The sequence below is a fragment of the Phyllobates terribilis genome, unplaced genomic scaffold, assembly GCF_046119375.1.
Source record: "Phyllobates terribilis strain yellow unplaced genomic scaffold, ASM4611937v1 Scaffold_11__3_contigs__length_659146591, whole genome shotgun sequence".
Classification (NCBI taxonomy): Eukaryota; Metazoa; Chordata; class Amphibia; order Anura; family Dendrobatidae; genus Phyllobates; species Phyllobates terribilis.
Window position 1 is genome coordinate 610,392,118 of NW_027362771.1, and position 19,127 is coordinate 610,411,244.

Genomic DNA, 19,127 nt, shown 5'->3' on the forward strand with positions numbered 1-19,127 from the left:
AAACTGCCGGTCTGTGAGGAAGATGCAGGCGGACATGTTAGGTTGCCTTCATCCAAAGGTGGTGCTATCGATGTCGGACAGCGCTCAACACCAGCTGGTGTTACCACCTCCAAAGAAAATGATGACCTGCCAATCACGCTGGCTGTTGCGGGTAAAGAGGTGGCAGGTCTGCGCCCCAAAATCGGTGTGACTGCTGTCCCCCCAGTCACAGAGGATGAAGAGGCCGCGGATTCACAAGATATGGCAGACGGTGGTTGGCCCGGCCGGCTAGGCCGCATTGTAGCACACTGAGCTTCCCACTGCAACTTATGCTTCATGTCCATGTGCCGGTTCATGCATGAAGTACTCAAACTATGTATTTTTTGGCCTCTACTTAGCTTTTGCTGACAAATGTTACAGATAACACGAGTTGGGTCATCTTTATCGATCTGAAAAAATGCCCAGGCTATGCAAGGCTTAGCACCCATGCGACCTGAAGAGCCACCACGACTTGTGGTGAGAGGCAGAGTTGTGTTTGAGGATGCAGTTGTTGACGTGCTTCCAGTACTACGTCTCTGTCCAGGAAGGCGCAACCTGACCTCGTCGTCACTAGCATCTTCCTCCACCTCCTCTGCTGACCTCATCTCTTGGCTGACTGTGGGTTGACAGTAAGTGGGATCTCCGACCTCATCATCATCACCCTGTGCGTTATCACACCCGTCGTCCTCAGAGCCAACCTGTTCCTGCCCTGACAAAAAACTAAAGTTGTCGCTCCAATCAGGTATTTGAGTCTTATCATCGTCTTCCTCATTGTCTCCACCAACAGGAGTTACAGTTTGGGAATGAGGGTCTACATTATGGTCAGAACCTTCTGCGTCTGGTCCTGGATCCGACTCATAAAGATTCTGGGCATCAGTGCAGATCATTTCCTCGTCTGGATTCACAGAAGCGCTGGAGTCGACCTCTGATTCCCAGGCTATAGTATGAGTAAACAGCTCTGCAGACTCAACCATCTGTTCTACCTCATACTCAGACGGGCAGCTGGAGATTTGGGAGCTGTGAGGAAGCAAGTGCGATTTGGGTGACACCTTTGAGGACTGGAGTATTTGTGATGTTGAAGTTGATGTGGAGGAGAGCCCACTTAAAGGAGCACTTGATATCCATTGAAGCACCTGCTGTTTTTGTGCCTCATCTGGAATTTGTAGCGATTGGCGTGGCCGTAAGAAAGGGATCTTATCACATTGTCCGCTAAAAGAAGTAGACATTTTAGTTTGGCTGGAAGATGGTCTTTCTTCTGCAGATGTTACTGTTGCTTTAACACCTACCCCACGGACACAACCTTTTTTCCCCTTCCCAACACGCCTATTCCCCTTTCCACCAGCAGCAGGCCTTTTACCACTCATTTTGGTGGTTAACTAATTCACAACTCTGGAGTTGTTTGCACAAAAGAACAATGGATGGTAACCGAGCAGAGCTGAGTGGCCAAACTGTGGTATTAGGCCAAAACTATTGGCTGGGTTAGATGCAGAAAAAAATTATTTTGAATTTGCAACCTGATGGAGGTCAGTATAGATGGACTAATGCAACAAGTCCCACACACAGCTAGAAGCCCAAATATTTTTTCAGAGGTACTGTAGATGCAGATAAAAATTAGTTTTAATTTGCAACCTGATGGAGGTCAGTATAGATGGACTAATAGAGAAAGTCCGACACACTAGTAGAAGGCCAAATATTTTTTCAGAGGTAGATGCAGAAAAAAATATATTCAGTTTGCAACCCGATGGAGGTCAGTATAGATGGACTAATAGAACAAGTCCCACACACTGCTAGAAGCCCAAAAATTTTTTCAGAGGTACTGTAGATGCAGATAAAAATTAGTTTTAATTTGCAACCTGATGGAGGTCAGTATAGATGGACTAATAGAGAAAGTCCGACACACTACTAGAAGGCCAAATATTTTTTCAGAGGTAGATGCAGAAAAAAATATATTCAGTTTGCAACCTGATGGAGGTCAGTATAGATGGACTAATACAACAAGTCCCACACACAGCTAGAAGCCCAAATATTTTTTCAGAGGTACTGTAGATGCAGATAAAAATTAGTTTTAATTTGCAACCTGATGGAGGTCAGTATAGAAGGACTAATAGAGAAAGTACGACACACTACTAGAAGGCCAAATATTTTTTCAGAGCTAGATGCAGAAAAAAATTATATTCAATTTGCAACCTGATGGAGGTCAGTATAGATGGATTAATAGAACAAGACCCACACACAGCTAGAAGCCCAATATTTTTTCAGAGGTAGGTGCAGAAAAAAATATATTCAGTTTGCAACCTGATGGAGGTCAGTATAGATGGACTAATAGAACAAGTCCCACACACTGCTAGAAGCCCAAATATTTTTTCAGAGGCACTGTAGATGCAGATAAAAATTAGTTTTAATTTGCAACCTGATGGAGGTCAGTATAGATGGACTAATAGAATGATGCTATGCCCAAAAGATTTTACTTCACTAGGTGCAGTAAAAAAATTGGTATTCTATACACAGGTGGTATATCTTGCAACACAGATAGGCTACTCCACTGACTAACACACTCTGCAATAGGCCAAAAAGGATTAGCTTTGCTAGATTCAGCCAAATGCTGTGAAAAAAACTTGCACAGCACTGGCACAGACCTGCCTGGCAAAAACTGATAGGAACTCATGTAACCTAGTCCTGAAAAGGACTCCAATTACAATTAGTCTTTACTCCCACAACCTATCTATTTAAGAGCACAGACCTCCCTGATAAAAGTCGTAGGAAATGCTGTAACCTAGTCCTTAAAAGGACTGCAATCACAACTATTCCCTACTCCCAAGCTATCTGTATATTTGTGCGAAAATTGGCTTGAAATTAACAAGGTATAGCGCACACAGCAACAGCGGTGCCGTCTAACACGCAGCTGCAGCAGTGAGAAAATGGTGGCGACGGGGAAAATGGCTTGGTCTTATAGGGCAAGGACATGTGACATACACTGCCAATGACACATGCCCTTGCTTGTGTGAAAAAAAGCACTTCGCTCCGTGTGTGCGCTGCTGATAGGCTGACAGATTGCACCTCCCCACTGTAAATGCGGGAAAGAGAAAAAAAATGGAGATCTTCATTGTTCCTGCAGAGATCCATCCCCTGCCCCTCCCCCCACCCCGCTGTACACTCAAACTGCGTATTAACATTAATTTTCATCATTACTGAGAAAAAATCCAGTTATGATTTTGGTGCACGAACAGTTATCGAACATAACCTCGAACAGCCGAATTTTTCTCAAATTGTTCGTGTTCGCCGAACGGCTCGAACACCGCCCAAAACAGCTCGAATTTGAGATTGGCAAACAGTTCGAGTAGAACAACGCTCATCTCTATCCAAAATGTCATCTGTGAATGAACTATTCCAGCATTCAACTGCAGTTTTTGCATTACTTGCAGTTCCTATAACTGCAGGAAGGTGAGTAATAATGTTTTGAGGTTCCCTTCGTTTTTTCTGGAGTGTCTTCTTGTTCCATTGTTTTTTTTATCTTTTCCCATATAATAAGATTCTACATCTTCATCCTCATCACTGTCACCATCTTGCTCTGTTTCAGAATCCACTTCACATACTTCCACCTCACCATGAGAATCAAGCTCACTTTCCTCTCCTAAATCCTCATTCAGTGTGGGGTCTGCATCATCTAACAGCATGTTTGTTACTTCCTCAACATCAAGGTTTTTTGATAAATTGTGCATTTTCCTCTACATTTCAGCAGATAATCTGAAGCAAGAGAAGGAATATGTGTTAGGGAACTACTGTATATGCCTGAGCAGCACACTTTCTTTTTTAATCTGCCTTATTTCTATGAAATATCCTCACACTTTGTGCTATACATTCATAAAACTAGCTAAATAAACAATTGTGATGAATAAAAACATAAAATACCAACCTTATTGAGTGTGACGTGTTCATATACAATGAGCCTGAGAGATTAGCGCAGTTATATCTGTCCTCCTGAATAGTGTTGAGCCACCCCCGTAGTGTTCGAGTTCGGTTCGGTTCATTGAACACCCGTGTGTTCGCCGAACTGTTCGTCGAACTGTTCGTCGAACAACTTCGAGCACCGTTAAAACCAATGGCAGGCAAACAAAAACACATAGAAACACATAGAAAACACCTTCAAAGGTGTCCAAAAGCTGACAAACTGCTCAGAAGACACAACTAAAAGTGGAAAAGTGACAAGTACATATAGTCATGAGAAAAGAAAAGAGGTGGAGGAGTAAAAGGAGGGGGAGACACAAATATAGGCATGTCATGTCCTTCTAAAATCCAAAAAGTGAGAAGCCGACACGTTCAGTCCGCTCCTGCCCGTGCCACCTCCGTGTCGCCGGGTTTGTGCCAGAGCCGCGGTGAACCCTGACGGCCAGCCCCCCTCTCCCCATACCAGTGCCTGTCCGCTGGTGGGTCGAGCGAGCCCCCTGTGGTGGAGGCAGCTATAAGCTTTTTAATTTAAATTGTCTCTCTAATTTGAATGAATACACTTTAAATCCATTTACAAGGATCTATTGGAGGGCAAGTCTCATGCCAGCAGCCGCGTAATTCCAGCTCCAGTAGCGTCCACTAAAACTGCTGCAGTTAAAAAGCTTTTATAAGGATTGAGCTCGGCTGTCCACCGCAAGGCATCCTACTGCCAGTCCCAGCCCCTATGCCTTGGGGTGCCTCCTGATGCTCTTCACTGAGTATCCCGTGGTCCCGAAGCATTTCCTTTGAAAAAATTAAGTGTCCAAACTACAGGTGGTGTAGCTTGCTTAACAGCCGGGATAATCCGCTGACTAGCAGACACTGCTACTAGGCACAAAGTATTTCCTGGGCTAGATGCAGTTAAAAATTTGTAATTAGATACTCTCGTTGGATGCTGAGAAAGCATTCCATAGAGTCTCCTGGCACGCCATATATGATTCTCTTAAAAAGCTTGGGGTAGGGGTCTAGGGGACCCTTTTATAGCCAAAATCATGGCCCTGTATCGCAATACGTCACCTAGGCTGAAGATAAATGGAACTGTAGCACCCTGAGGGCTCAGTTGCTACAGAGGTATTGCACCTCACCCAGAGGTGTGATATCTCACTCTCAGGTAAGGATGGAGTGTGGATCAGGACCCGACACCTGCATGCATTACACCACATTGCCGTGGGGCAGGGCGACCAATATGCCCCTGAGATGGGCACGACAGTCCCTGTCCCTGGCTGGAGTGGGGGGAGAGAACACTGAGGAAGGAGAACCCTGTAGTGCAGGAGCAGGGAGGAAGCAGTTCCTGGGTGCATTTAGAAGGGAGTATAAAAGGTGGGCACCATCTTAGTTCAGTGCAGAGAAGTCTGAGCAGAAGTGGCAGGGAGCAGGGGCACTGCATGAGCTCTGCTCCGGAGGCGGGCCTAGTAACAGAGGCCAGGCCTGGAAGAGGGAGAAGGAAGGAAGAGGAGCAGAGAAGGCTCCAGGAACGAGGAACGAAGGGATCCCAGGGGTGCGGACGGGCGAGTCGCCACCGCAGGCCCGAAGCCACCAGCATGGAGGGGTCAAGCCAAAGGGGGAGACCGGTCCCCGAAACTAGTGGAGGCAGGAAACGACCCTCAGCTAGACACCGGAGGCTGTGACATTTTATGTGGCGCAGCCCCTCGCTACACCCGCTAGGAGGGCAGCACATAGGGTCAGGGAAACTGGCGGCAAGTTTACCAAGAGGAGGCCCGAGGCAGCCGGACAGAAGGGTTGGTAAGAAAGGCCAGACAAAGGTCACACAAAGGGGGTCCTGTGAAGTTCTCCAAAGTTATCTGGGAGTTGTCTGAGCCCCTCACCTGGTGAGCACAGTACGGCGTGGGCAGCCGTTACCTGCTGACGTGGTCTGGATAATAAGAACTGTGAGTAAAGGCCCTGGACTGCATCACCGACTCCGTGTCGTTACTGCTGCTGCCCTGCACCATCACCCCCATCCTCCGCATACACTGCCCTGAGGCTATGCTCCTCCCGTGGGGAGTTATGCTACGCTCTGCTGCACCCACAACACCAGCCTCAGCGGTCTGCCCTGCAGCGGCGGTTCACTCTGACCGCAATCCACGGGTGGCATAGTCGGACATTTAAACATCAAAACCACATAAATAGTTCCGCCACTGGTTTGACCACCCTGAGCCACGGAACCGGGTCGCCGCCACGAAGACTACAACCACCAGCATCCACCAAAAAGGGTCCGGCTCCGGGTGTCCCAAGGCCCAGGGGGTGCATCAGAACATTTTCATCACCTTTCACAATCACCAATGGGACAAGGCAGGGATGTCCTCTGTCCCCTCTCTTATACATCCTAGTGACGGAGCACCTGCTCTCATCAATTCGCCATAACCCCAATATTAGGTGGATTGAGGTGGGAGGCACCGAGTACAAGTGCTCTCTATTTGCTGATGATGTACTAGTATATATCACTCAATCACATATATCCATCCATGCTGTTATGGCTGAAATAGATCACTTTGTTACATGGTCAAATTTTAAAATCAATGCAGCGAAGTCTGAGGCCCTCGATGTCTCCCTCCCCAAATCCATATAGGATTCCATGCAGTCCAACTTTCCCTTTGCCTGGCCCTCACAGGGTATCAAATACTTAGGAATTCCTATTCATAGAGACCTCTCCCATCTATGTTATCTTAATTTTGGGCCCTTTATTGAACAACTCTATACAGACCACGGTTGGCAAGTTAGAACTGTAAGATTCACTACGTGAACCACTGGTGTTTTGTGGAAAAGCACATGTACACTGTGTTCCAAATTATTATGCAAAAAGTGTTTAGGAGTGATAAGGGAAGAATTTGTTTGTTTGTCAGTTAAACTCATTGATGGTGATGTGTGTCAGGGCTCTTTATATCACTGTAAGCAATTGCAGACACCTGTGCTAATTAGTTTGGCAGGTGTGTCCAATGAAAGGCAAGACTACTTAAGAAGGCTGTCTCACATTATTAAGCAGCCTACATTTTCTGCCAAAATGGGAAAGAAAAAGGATGTGTCGGCTGCTGAGAAGCAACAAATTGTGGAGTGTTTAGGTCAAGGCATGACTACAATCAACATTGTGCGATGATCAGGATGAAGTGTCTTGGCAATCAAGAAGTATGTAGCTGATTCACAGTACACACGTGTGCGTGCTGATAAGGGCAAATTGAGGACTCTTTCCTACAGGCAATTACGTCAGGTTAAAAGAGCATCGGCAAAAAAGCCTTGTCATAGCAGCAGACAAGTTTTTGAAGCTGCTCGTGCCTCCAACGTCCCCCGAACAACAAGATGCAGGGTCCTTCAGAGGTTTGCAGCTGTGCATATGCCATCCTGTCGACCTCCTCTATCCACTTCACACAAGCAGAAACGGCTCCAGTGGGCCAAACATTACATGAAGACTGATTTCAAAACTGTTTTGTTCACGGATGAGTGCCGTGCAGCGCTCGATGGTCCAGATGGATGGAGTGGAGGATGGCTGGTTGATGGACACCCCACGCAAACACGGCTACAGCGCCAACAAGGAGGAGGTGGAGTAATGTTTTGGGCTGGAATCATGGGGAGAGAGATTGTCGGCCCCTTTAGGATCCCTGAAGGCGCTAAAGATGAACTCCATAATGTATGTGGATTTTCTCAAACAGCACTTCCTGCCATGGTTCAAGAAGAAGAACCATGTATTTCACAGCAAGATCATTTTTTTGCATGATAATGCACCATCTCATGCTGCACATAAAACATCTGCATCTCTGGCTGATATGGGCATAAAAGGGGACAAACTTATGGTGTGACCCCCATGCTCCCCTGACCTCTACCCCATTCATAACCTCTGGAGCATCATCAAAAGGAGTGTCTATGATGGCGGGAGGCAGTTCACATCTAAGCAACAGCTCTGGGAGGGTATTCTGTCCTCATGCAAAACAATTGAAGCAGAAACCATCCAAAACCTGACAAATTCAATGGACGAGAGAGTTCAGAAGCTCCTTTCGAACAAGGGGTCCTATGTGAAAATGTAACATCACCTAGAATAAAGTTTTGAGTTGAAAACTGTTTGATTTCAGTTTCTAATAACCTGCTAATGCTTATAATTTCAAAAATGACCATTTTTTTGGTCTTTATTAAAATGAAAAGGTTGATCGAAAAGTTTGGGGGATCTAAGAGTGTGGCAACCCAGTAGTCATGATTACTTCGAATTCTGACAATATGAGGGTCATGTTGCAGGTAGTGCAGCAAGAAGGCACTTATGTGTCTTGCGCATCTCGGAGCCCCAAAATTATTTTCCGGGCTAGATGCAGCTAAAAATTATTATTAATTTTAAATCTGGTGGAGCTTAGTATAGATGGGCTAATAGGAACAGTGCTGCACACTGCAACAAAGCCCAAATTATTTTCCAGTCAAGATACAGATAAACATGATTAGTAATTTGAAAGCTTAAAACGGTTGGTAGGGTGATTTTAACCAATCATCAAGCTTTTACTCTCCCCAGGATGACACAGGGGTAGAAAAGTCGTTTCGGATCCATGATTTGTTCATCTTTATGAACGTGAGTCTGTCTACATTATCAGTGGAGAGCCGCGTGCGCTTATCTGTCAGCACACCACCAGCAGCGCTGAACACACGTTCAGACAGAACGCTGGCTGCGGGGCATGACAAGATCTCCAAGGCGTAAGTGGCTAGCTCCGGCCATTTATCCAGATTGGAAGCCCAAAAAGAGCAAGGGTCCAGTGACACAGTCATGGCTTCAATGTTTACTTGGAGATACTCCTGTACCATCGTCTCTAGGCGTTGACTATGTGTCAGACTTCTTGTCTCCTGTGGCCTTGCAAAGGATGGGCTAAAAAAGGGGTGAATTGATTCTGCAAAATTGATGTTACCAGCAGATACTGTGGTTCTGTTACGGTTTGAGTGCTGAATACTTGACGGTCCCACGGTTGGCAAGTTGGAACTGTGAGATTCACTACGTGCACCACTGGTGTTTTGTGGAAAAGCACATGTAAGATTCTGCAACAGTCTCTGCTGATACTCCTGCATGCGTGCATCCCTTTCTATGGCAGGAATAATTTCTGCAAATTTACTTTTGTACCGGGGATCTAACAGTGTGGCAACCCAGTAGTCAGGATTATTTCTAATTCTCCCAATTCGAGGGTCATGTTGCAGGTAGTGCAGCAAGAAGGCACTCATGTGTGTTGCGCATCCAGTAGCACCAAGTCCCTGTTGTGTTGGTGGCGAGGTAACAATCATGCTTCCTTCCTCTGTCCTCTCCCCCCAACCTCGCACAACAGAAATGTGATCAAGGTCTCCCTCATCTGATGAGTCTTCCATCAGTTCGTCCTCCACTTCTTCCTGGGCTCCTGCACCTTCCTCACTAGTTTGGCTGCTACCATGCACCCTGGTAAAACCATCTCCCCCACCCTCACATGCCTGCCGCCTTGGTGCTGCCGACCGTCTGGACCTTGCAGATGTTAGCCCTTCCGCATACAACGCCTCCTCCTCTGCTTCCTCCACCTCCTCTTGTGCCACCACCTGACTCCGAATTCTGTTTAACATGTGCTCCAGCATGTAAATCACCGGAATAATCATGCTGATAATGGCATCGTCAGCACTAAACATCTTCGTCGCCATTTCAAAACTGTGCAGAAGGGTGCATAGGTCCCTGATCTGAGAACACTCCTCCAGCGTGATTTGCCCCACCTCCAGATCTCGTTGGCCCAGGCTATACGTCAGAAAGTATTGCACCAGGGCTTGTGGGTGCTGCCACAGTCGCTGCAACATGTGCAGAGTTGAATTCCACCGGGTAGGCACATCGCATTTTAGCCGGTGAAGTGGCAGGCCCAACGACTTCTGTAGAGATGTAAGTCGCTGAGCTGCGGGATGCGAACGGCGGAAGTGAGCACACAGCGACCGTGCCCTCTGCAGAAGGCCATCTAGTCTGGGATAGGGGGCTAAAAATTGCTGGACAACCAGGTTCAACACGTGAGCCATACAAGGCACGTGTGTGACATTGCCCCGGCGAAGGGCCGCACCCAGGTGTACAGCATTGTCGCACACGGCCTTCCCTGGTTTCAGGTCCAGTGGAGACAACCATTCATGAAATTGGTTCTCCAGAGCTGACCAGAATTCCTCAGCTGTGTGACTCACATTTCCCAGACATTTCAAAGTAAAAACCGCCTGATGACGTTGAGCCCTACTGCCAGCATAGTAAGGAGGTGTGCAGGATCCCTTCTGCGCAGTTAGAAAGCTTGTGGCATGACCAGACAGGCTTTGGGTGCAAGTGGAAGACCGAGAGGAGGTTGAGGAGGCAGAAGCAGTGGAGGAACTTTGACATAAAGAGGATTGACGTACAACTCGTGGGGACGGCAAGACTTGGACAGCAGCCCCTTGTCCTGCTGTCACCATAGTTACCCAGTGCCCAGTCAGCGACATGTAACGCCCCTGTCCATGCCTACTCGTCCAAGTGTCTGTGGTGAAATGCACCCTGTCACACACAGAGTTTCTCAAAGAAGCGGTGATGTTGTGTGCGACATGCTGGTGGAGCGCAGGCATACCTTTCTTTTAGAAGTAGTGCCGACTGGGCATCTGGTACTGGGGCACTGCGACAGACATAAGGTCTCGAAAATCCTCTGTGTCCACCAGGCAGAAAGGTAGCATTTCGGTAGCCAAGAGCTTGCAGATGGTGAAATTCAACCTCTTAGCTTTCTCATGGCTAGGAGGAAATGGTCTTTTACTTGTCCACATCTGAGGGACCGAGGGCTGGCTATTGTGCTTAGACGGGGTTGATAAGGGTGTCCCCGGCAAACTGCCGGTCTGTGAGGAAGATGCAGGCGGACATGTTAGGTTGCCTTGATCCAAAGGTGGTGCTATCGATGTCGGACAGCGCTCAACACCAGCTGGTGATACCACCTCCAAAGAAAATGATGACCTGCCAATCATGCTGGCTGTTGCGGGTAAAGAGGTGGCAGGTCTGCGCCCCAAAACAGGTGTGACTGCTGTCCCCCCAGTCACAGAGGATGAAGAGGCCGCGGATGCGCAAGATATGGCAGACGGTGGTTGGCCCGGCCGGCTAGGCCGCATTGTAGCACACTGAGCTTCCCACTGCAACTTATGCTTCATGTCCATGTGCCGGTTCATGCATGAAGTACTCAAACTATGTATTTTTTGACCTCTACTTAGCTTTTGCTGACAAATGTTACAGATAACACGAGTTGGGTCATCTTTATCGATCTGAAAAAATGCCCAGGCTATGCAAGGCTTAGCACCCATGCGACCTGAAGAGCCACCACGACTTGTGGTGAGAGGCAGAGTTGTGTTTGAGGATGCAGTTGTTGACGTGCTTCCAGTAATACGTCTCTGTCCAGGAAGGCGCAACCTGACCTCGTCGTCACTAGCATCTTCCTCCACCTCCTCTGCTGACCTCATCTCTTGGCTGACTGTGGGTTGACAGTAAGTGGGATCTCCAACCTCATCATCATCACCCTGTGCGTTATCACACCCGTCGTCCTCAGAGCCAACCTGTTCCTGCCCTGACAAAAAACTAAAGTTGTCGCTCCAATCAGGTATTTGCGTCTCATCATCGTCTTCCTCATTGTCTCCACCAACAGGAGTTACAGTTTGGGAATGAGGGTCTACATTATGGTCAGAACCTTCTGCGTCTGGTCCTGGATCCGATTCATAAAGATTCTGGGCATCAGTGCAGATCATTTCCTCGTCTGGATTCACAGAAGCGCTGGAGTCGACCTCTGATTCCCAGGCTATAGTATGAGTAAACAGCTCTGCAGACTCAACCATCTGTTCTACCTCCTACTCAGACGGGCAGCTGGAGATTTGGGAGCTGTGAGGAAGCAAGTGCGATTGGGGTGACACCTTTGAGGACTGGAGTATTTGTGATGTTGAAGTTGATGTGGAGGAGAGCCCACTTAAAGGAGCACTTGATATCCGTAGAAGCACCTGCTGTTTTTGTGCCTCATCTGGAATTTGTAGCGATTGGCGTGGCTGTAAGAAAGGGATCTTATCACATTGTCCGCTAAAAGAAGTAGACATTTTAGTTTGGCTGGAAGATGGTCTTTCTTCTGCAGATGTTACTATTGCGTTAACACCTACCCCACGGACACAACCTTTTTTCCCCTTCCCAACATGCCTATTCCCCTTTCCACCAGCAGCAGGCCTTTTTCCACTCATTTTGGTGGTTAACTAATTCACAACTCTGGAGTTGTTTGCACAAAAAAACAATGGATGGGAACCGAGCAGAGCTGAGTGGCCAAACTGTGGTATTAGGCCAAAACTATTGGCTGGGTTAGATGCAGAAAAAAATTATATTCAATTTGCAACCTGATGGAGGTCAGTATAGATGGACTAATAGAGAAAGTTCCACACACAGCTAGAAGCCCAAATATTTTTTCAGAGGTAGATGCAGAAAAAAAATATATTCAGTTTGCAACCTGATGGAGGTCAGTATAGATGGACTAATAGAGAAAGTCTCACACACTGCTAGAAGGCCAAATATTTTTTCAGAGCTGGATGCAGATAAAAATTAATTTTAATTTGCAACCTGATGGAGGTCAGTATAGATGGACTAATAGAGAAAGTCCCACACACTGCTAGAAGGCCAAATATTTTTTCAGAGCTAGATGCAGAAAAAAATTATATTCAGTTTGCAACCTGATGGAGGTCAGTATAGATGGACTAATAGAACAAGTCCCACACACAGCTAGAAGCCCAAATATTTTTTCAGAGGTAGATGCAGATAAAAATTATTTTTAATTTTCAACCTGATGGAGGTCAGTATAGATGGACTAATAGAGAAAGTCCCGCACACTGCTAGAAGGCCACATATTTTTTCAGAGCTAGATGCAGACAAAAAATTATTTTCAGTTTGCAACCTGATGGAGGTCAGTATAGATGGACTAACAGAACAAGTCCCACACACTGCTAGAAGCCCAAATATTTTTTCAGAGGTAGATGCAGAAAAAAATTATATTCAGTTTGCAACCTGATGGAGGTCTGTATAGATGGATTAATAGAACAAGTCCCACACACAGCTAGAAGCCCAATATTTTTTCAGAGGTAGATGCAGAAAAAAAATATATTCAGTTTGCAACCTGATGGAGGTCAGTATAGATGGACTAATAGAATGATGCTAAGCCCAAAAGATTTTACTTCACTAGGTGCAGTAAAAAAATTGGTACTCTATACACAGGTGGTATATCTTGCAACACAGATAGGCTACTCCACTGACTAACACACTCTGCAATAGGCCAAAAAGGATTAGCTTTGCTAGATTCAGCCAAATGCTGTGAAAAAAACTTGCACAGCACTGGCACAGACCTGCCTGGAAAAAACTGATAGGAACTGATGTAACTTAGTCCTGAAAAGGACTGCAATTACAATTAGTCTTTACTCCCACAATCTATCTATTTAAGAGCACAGACCTGCCTGATAAAAGTCATAGGAAATGCTGTAACCTAGTCCTTAAAAGGACTGCAATCACAACTATTCCCTACTACCAAGCTATCTGTAGATTTGTGCGAAAATTTGCTTGAAATTAACAAGGTATAGCGCACACAGCAACAGCGGTGCCGTCTAACACGCAGCTGAAGCAGTGAGAAAATGGTGGCGACGGGGAAAATGGCTTGGTCTTATAGGGCAAGGACATGTGACATACACTGACAATGACACATGCCCTTGCTTGTGTGAAAAAAGCACTTCGCTCCGTGTGTGCGCTGCTGATAGGCTGACAGATTGCACCTCCCCACTGTAAATGCGGGAAAGAGAAAAAAAAATGGAGATCTTCATTATTCCTGCAGAGATCCATCCCCTGCCCCTCCCCCACCCCGCTGTACACCCAAACTGCGTATTAACATTAATTTTCATCATTACAGAGAAAAAATCCAGTTATGATTTTGGTGCACGAACAGTTATCGAACAGCCGAATTTTTCTCAAATCGTTTGTGTTCGCCGAATGGCTCGAACACTGCCCAAAACAGCTCGAATTTGAGATTGGTGAACAGTTCGATTAGAACAACGCTCATCTCTACTCCTGAAGCTCTGCAATCCAACTGTAATATGAGGTTTCACAGAGCTGCTAGAGAGGAGACTACCTGGAGGGAGGGGATTTCCTCACAATCTGGTGAGGAAGGAGAAATGAAACTAATAGAGATGTGCCTGTCAGGCCTATTGTATGTGACGGAGGGTTAAAATCTCAGTTTTCGCATGTTTTCCACCTTCTGTAGTTCAAAATTATAGGATAGCATGACCGCTGCCTCCTACATTCTCAATTCCCTCTGCTGCATCAACAGTTTACTAATTTTTGTTAAAAATTAGATCCAAATTAATAATGACAGCAGTGGGATTTGAACCCACGCCTCCAGAGAGTCTGGAGCATAAATCCAGCACCTTAGACTGCTCGGCCACGCTACCTCATACAGACGGTCAAAGTTATTTATATCAGAAATTTGCTAATGATAGAAGTGGCAAAAAATATTGTATATCCAATTAGACAAAGAGACTAATTATCAGGGAAACGTAATTATCAGGGATTTGTTTGTACATTGACTCTGGGGCATCATTTTACAAAACATATGACTTGTATCCAGATGTTTTACTAATCTTTCCTCTGTTGGCTCATCCGCTAATTTTTAGATATCACTGAATTAGATGGTATAGATTACTTGCTATGATCTCCCATATACAGGGCACTCAAACATGAAGGATTCCTACACCCCTGCCTGAACATAACAGATAATCAGAAGCAGCAGCAAGGAAGACATTATACAGCAGTACAGAGCAGTGTAGCTATGAATCCATCATTAGGGTGACTTACTGGAAAGCAGCAGAAGCAGCATGGCTCTGTTTATGTTTGCTAATCACTCTGCTCATCCTGTATTGATAACCCTAAAAAGGCAGCAGGGATATGAGCTAGCAGTTAGACTTCTTTTGACCAAGATTGATTTTGGCAAATTTTGAGAATGGTTGATCATTGATTGAACTGATGTCAGGGTAAAAGAGAATATATATATTTGTAACTTTTATATTCTTGTAACTTTTATACGCTTTTTTGCTAATGTACTAACCACCATTTTGTGTCATATAACAATAAGCTTTCCTTGCTACGTAATACTCAAATCGAAACTTAAACTAAGACATTTCCAGCGTTGCCAAGACTTATTTCAGAGAAACGAAACAAGATTATAAGCTGACGGCTGCAATATCTGCCCAGAGACTGAGATAAGGAGATGTGGACCAATCAGGAGTGGCCAGACATTGGACTTTCATGGCTTACCCCGCCCCGGACAACCCCTTTCCCCTCCCATTATGTAGTGTATTTAGATTTGTGCATGTAAAAATAAAGGCAGAACAATGCTGAGGACGTTGACTGTAGTAGTCTTCTGAGCATGCTCTGAGCTTGAACCAGCTTGTTGTCTGACTCATTCTTTGAATGGTTGACCCATGCTCATAGTTTGAATTTGGAGTGACTGGAGGACGAGTGGAATGTCATCACGACCCTCAAAAATGGCGCCCAACGTGGGGCGTGGCTAGCGGTACGCCGCCCTCCCGGACCCATATTGCTGATTTCCCTGGTGGTGACCGCGGTGGCTGAATTTGAGGCCTGATCAACCTCCATCGAACACGGTAAGTTGAGATGTATTTTATATGTCTCACTTGCCTGTGTGTCAGCCGCAGCGGTTCCTGTGGGATTGTCAGGTTGGATCTGGGTGGGTGACCGGTCGAGTGGTGAGACCTTGGGCGTCCTGCACCACGTCCTGAACCAGCAAGTGTTAAACCGAGTGACGTCGCATGCCTGCGCGTGCTCGTGTGCACACCACCTCCTCCTCCCCCGGTCACTGTACTTTTCTTAGATAGCTGCCTCCCGTAACTGATAGTCAAGGTTACAAAGCATTCCTGAATTGTAGTGTAAGGGTTTGTGACGAATTGAGGTGTACTCTTCGTCTTATACAGAGAAACCTCATAAGGAGGGGTTCTGCTGTAAGGGTTTGTGACGAATTGAGGTGTACTCTTCGTCTTATACAGAGAAACCTCATAAGGAGGGGTTCTGCTGTCAGGGTGCCGTGGTGAGTCGTACTGTAAAGTCGCCATTCAAGGTTAGGGAAGGGACAGATTGAGGCGTACTCTCTGTCTTAGTGTATTGAGGGGTACTCTACACTGATGAGTGGTGACCTGTCGGCTGCACCAGTGATCTGAGTCGCGACAGATCATTGCATTCTATAAGAAAATGTTGTGTATATTCAAATTTGAAAGATTTCGTAAGTTGCGGAATGCTGCTGTGGGAGTTAAGCCAATTAGTGGAGTTACGGGAAGGCAAGAAGGCAAGAAGAATGTTAGGAATTTGTAGAACATGATAAGCTTATGAATGTGTTACACAGAAGTTGGGAAAGTTGGGTGAGGATTTCTGCAAGCACATCTTAGAGTAGATGGTGCAGGGGGGGGGACAGAGAATGCCGAGCCTTTGTTCGGATACATGAAAGCTACAGAATGTGATTTGTTATGTGACCCTAAATTGGCCGTAACCCCGTTGATGCCTGTTACTACACCTTTCCCTGCCCCCAAGAACAATCCCACCCCCACTCCCACCTCCTCCCTCCAACGGCCATCTTACTACACCTTTTCCTGCCTCCAAGAATAATCCCACTCCCACCTCCTCCCTCCCACGGCCATCTTACTACACCTCTTACTTGTTGTGGGAGGCCCGGAAAGCCCCAATCCAGCCTATATCCACTACTAGATCCGTCCGGTGCATATTACCAGCCACCAGCACAGGTGGAAAAGCCCGTAGTCCCAGAGTACCCATCTGAAACTAATGTGACACCCTCTGCTCCAGTCCACGATGCTGAGACGCTTCCCCTGTTTCCTATGGGAGTCACCCACAACCCTGGGGATATCCTCCTCAACTCCCCAGAATTTCAGGCCAGACTGCTCTCCTTCCGCCAACATACTGTTACTCAAGACGATACGGAGCCAGATGAGGGATGGGCTCAAGATACTCCAGCCCCCCCCCCCTTTACCCCATACGTCTCCTATGGCATCCTTCACCCCACATCCATTACCCGTACTCCGGCCCTTGCTCCAAGCAACTGCTGAAAGAGCACCACCCCCCCTCCAGCCCCTCAGAAGTCTAGGACCCCTGCCGCTCCCGGAACCTAGTAGACCCATCAGGACGCCCTGTCACTCTGTCAATAGGCTATGGTGACATCCTTACACATCGGGTGGGGGCCATAGTCAACCCTGCAAACACCTGTATGAGCCATGCTGGAGGATTGGCTCGTAAAATTGCCCTTGCTGCTGGTTCTACTCTGGCTGCAGAATGCCAGGCTCACTTAGCCGAAAACGGAGAGCTTTCAAAAGGCCATGGATTCCACAAAAGCAGGACCCCTTAGTACGTATGAATCCGGCCTAGAATACATGAAACAGTTAAAAGCCTGGGCTCAGAATCGCTTGTCAGATCAAGCTGGGTCTGTACAAGATGTTCAACAAGACCCTGTTAAATCTGTGGAAAGATATGCTGCAAAACTCAGCATGCATTTTGAGGATCTCGGATACAGTTTTCACGTCAAGACGCAGGCCGCTCTGTTGGTTCAGGCCCTAGTAGATGGCCTACAAGACGCTCTCAGAGATGAAGTCCTGAGAGTACGGCCCGAGATTCGTTCTTCTTCTTTCAACGACGCGGTGGATATCGTTAAAGCTTTCCAAAAATCAATGCTAAAAATGGAAAAGGATACTAAGCCAAAGAAGAAAACCGCTCCTGCCATGCTAGATCAAGCTCAAGAAAGCTACCCACCCCCTGGCAACCAACATGGAATCAAGTGGGTAATGGTTAAAGGCACAGGTGATGATACTCCTCCCACATATAGAAGACAAGACAGAAGAGATGACAAGGGATCATCTAGAAACAGGAGACAATCTCGTGATTCTGAAGGACGAATGTTGTGTTGGGAGTGTGGTAGCCTTGACCACATCCTCAGAGACTGTCACTTTACAGGTGGACCATCAACCACTGGAGTTCCTGGTGGACACTGGGGCGGCCACATCTGTCATTTCCTCTGCACAGCTCCCTCCTTCTGTATCCCTATCACCGGATACCCTCACCTGTGTTGGGGTGGAAGGCCAACATATTTCCTCTCCACTCACAGTCCCTGTGTCTGCAGGACCGTTCACCGGAGTACTCACAAGATTCTTGGTCTCTGAAACTTGCCCTGTCAATCTGTTGGGAGCCGATCTCTTAGAGCGAATGAAGGCAACAATTACCTTCGGAAACCATGGTATGGAGCTTCTTTTGCGGGACCCTCATTCCGAACAAGGGACTGAAGACCGCTGTGTTCTTAAAGCCTTCCCTCTCATGATGATGACCATACAACCTCACAGTTCCCTCACTCTCTGTGGTCCAGCGGGCCAGAGGACGTTGGCCTCCTGCAGGTTCCCCCGGTCCGAGTACACCTCAAGCCTGGACACAGGTACCCACGGTTACCACAATACCCCCTCAAGGCTGCACAAGAACAAAGCTTGGGTACCCAAATCGCTTCCCTCCTGGAATCAGGAGTCCTTGTCAGATGTGTATCTCCATGCAATACACCCCTCTTTCCTGTAAAAAAGAAAACCGCTCCGGGAGAGTCTCCAAGATACCGGTTGGTTCAGGATCTCAGAGCCGTCAATGCAGCTACCATTTTAGAAACTCCAGTGGTACCTAACCCAAACACCCTCTTGTCTCAGCTGCCTCCAACGGCCACCTTGTTTACGGTGTTAGATCTGGCCAACGCCTTCTTCAGTATACCCTTACACGAAGATTCGTGGTTTCTTTTTGCCTTCACCTTTCAAGGAGCACAGTTTACATGGACCAGGACTCCGCAGAGCCCAGAACTCTCCTAACCAATTCACTCATTCTATGAAGTCTATTCTGGAGCCATGGGTTCAAGAGAACCCTCAGGTCACCCTTCTACAGTATGTGGATGATCTTTTACTATGCGGCACTGAAGAAAATTTGCCCCAGACTATACTCAGCCATTTCACCTTTTTGTCTCGGAATCGGAAGGTCATGCCTCTGGAGTTCTAGCATAACGCTATGATCATAAGTATCGGCCTTTGGGCTACTACTCAGCCCGCCTGGACCCTGTCGCCCG

General features: G+C 46.8%; 1 non-coding gene across 1 annotated transcript; it reads right to left on the reverse strand.

Moving 5' to 3' along the window:
* Positions 1 to 14,333: 14,333 nt before the first annotated feature.
* Positions 14,334 to 14,415, reverse strand: TRNAI-UAU (transfer RNA isoleucine (anticodon UAU)). Its single transcript has one exon. It is a non-coding gene; the product is annotated as a tRNA-Ile (tRNA).
* Positions 14,416 to 19,127: the final 4,712 nt, after the last annotated feature.